The sequence below is a fragment of the Antennarius striatus genome, chromosome 13 (genome assembly GCF_040054535.1).
Source record: "Antennarius striatus isolate MH-2024 chromosome 13, ASM4005453v1, whole genome shotgun sequence".
Taxonomy (NCBI): domain Eukaryota; kingdom Metazoa; phylum Chordata; class Actinopteri; order Lophiiformes; family Antennariidae; genus Antennarius; species Antennarius striatus.
In genome coordinates, this window is record NC_090788.1 from 19,647,501 (window position 1) to 19,650,105 (window position 2,605).

The following is a 2,605-nucleotide window of genomic DNA, read 5'->3' on the forward strand; positions in this document are numbered from 1 at the left end:
TCAAAATTAATGTTTTTTTTGCTTTTTCAATTGAAGACAGAATAAAATGAATAAATGCTGTGTCGGCTCTTCTTTTAGTGAGAATTGAGAGACGTGTCTTCTGTTCTTCAGGTTAGAATTTGTAACTGCATGTAATGAAAGTTTTTATGTTTGAAACAACCACATTGAAGCTCTGACTAAATTTTAATTCAAAGATTATTGATAATTTTCTATGTCATCAATTTAACATTTAAAGGACAAACTAAATCCCTTCCTTTTCCAGAACGTTCGCCTCTTTTCATTGACATGTTGCCTCAGTCCTTGACTTAATGGGATTCTTCGGCGTGTCATGTGACTTGCGTGTCATGGCCACCGTGTCACCGCCACCACAACAACAGAAGCAGCTGCATCACGTGACACAGGAAAAAAAAGACACGGTCGGGTCAGAGGTCAAGGTCAGGAAGTGTTTCCTGTATCTTTATTTAGTTCCACATTATTCTGAATATTAAATGCAGTTTGAATCCGGATCATCACGATATGAGACCATTGATGTTTGTGTGAGTGTGTTTAAATCTCCCTCACATGGAGCTATATTAAATATAAATACACACGCACACGCACACACACACACACACACACACACACACACACACACACACAGTAAATCCCACTAATATCAGCCTCTCCAAACAATCCAGGCCATTTGGGAACAAAGTCTCGCGGCGTGAGATTGGAGTCGGGCACAAGTCTGGACACCTGCTTGATCTCTCCAGAGCTTCCTGGTGCCCCCCCCCCACCCCCCAGTTACTCACTGGAAACCAGTTTGTTCACGCCGCTCAGCAGATGTCAGACAGGAGATCACGACCACAGGGAGAGAACGATTACTTCACGGTGTTTCAGTCACTTTTGTCTTTATAAGACAGCAGAGACACGACTTTAATCCGTTTGTGACTGAACTCAAAGTCAAACATTTCCCCATCTAAAATAAATAAAATCATTTTAATCTATTCCAGCCTTCTAAAATAACCAATAATAAAGAATGAAAAGAATCGCAAAAGTCTCCAGAACACACGAGCTACGTCTTTACTCCACCAACGAGAAGGAGATCCGGTCTCACTGATGTCGTATCCATCCGCCAACACGGGTTAAAGAACGAGATCCGGTCTCACTGATGTCGTATCCATCCGCCAACACGGGTTAAAGAACGAGATCCGGTCTCACTGATGTCGTATCCATCCGCCAGTTATCAGTTGTGTCCTAAACGACTCGTATCTCAAATAACTCATATATTAAGCAGCTTGTATCTCGAGGTACTATACTGTAATACTACTGTATGTATCAGGTTTGACTGGTTGGTCTGATTCAGATTCAAAAGTAAAACTGACAGGCTAAGGCCGATGCTACTAATGTTAGCATACGCAGATGATATTGTGAGGCTGAGTCAGACAGGGTGATGTCACCGCCGGCGCGTTCCAAAAACCATCACACGTCCACATCCGTCTGACTTACGATGAAAGTTCTTGCTTTAAAACTGACACCAAATGAAATCGCGGTCCGGTTTACGTTTTGGCCGACGGGACCGAACATCAGCGGCGAGCGCCTGTTCTGATGGAGGCGGGGCTTCGTGACACCCAGCAGCAGAGGTCAGATGAGTCTGGGAGCTCGTGCTTCAGATAAGAGCGGAGGAGTCGACCGCATGAAGCCGTTCGCGTGAGAAAACCTTCGTTCCTCGCTGAGGATAACCAGAGTTGCTCCTCATCGCTTCATCCTCCTCCTCCTCCCTAATTCCTCTTTAACCTGGCCTGCTCAGTCAGGCTACTGTGTGTGTGTCTCTGCATGAGTGTGTGTGTGTGTGTGTGTGTGTGTGTGTCTGTGTGTGTCTGTGTGTGTGTGTGTGTACACACACCTCTATCTGCTCGTCTGGCTCAAAGCACAGAATGAAGAAGAGGAAAATAGAGAGGAGGAGGAGGAGGAAACTCGTTGCTCCCTTTGGATTTAAAGACTGAACTTTATAGAAGGTTCTTGTAAACAATCTTTGAGCTCTTGAGCGAATCTGAAAGTAAAAAACGAGATTTCTGGGTCATAAATCTGATATTGGATGTAATTTAAAATTTTAAACGCAGCATCCAGAGAGTCGGTGAGATGTTTGATCCTCAGATTTGACGATGAATTCAGATTTAGATCACAGGATCTTCTGCAGGTAGGGGGGGGGGGGTGAATGTCTCTACTTTTAATAGAAGTCTGGAGAAGAAGCTCTAGAGCTCTGTGAGCTTTCATTTGGCTTCGTGTTTATCAAAAAAGTCAGAGCAGCTAAAAGTGCTTCCCATTTTTAAAAAAAAAAAAAAGCTCAATCGCAGTTTTTAGAACAGCAGAAACCGTTTTATCTGACAATCCAGATAAACCTGGCGGGGGTGAGATCACCGCCTGTCTTTCCCACTGTCCGTTCCCATACCTGGATCAGGAGGAATACCCCAGAGGAGGGCAGTAAATTGTCCGTCCTCTCCCTCCTGAATACCTTTCACTCTGGGAAAAAGAGACGAGTAGAGAGGAGGCATGTTGAGTTTCACCGACGTGTCCTGTCTGAAAAACACATATATCACTTTTATTTTTTAAAGGGGGGGGGGGG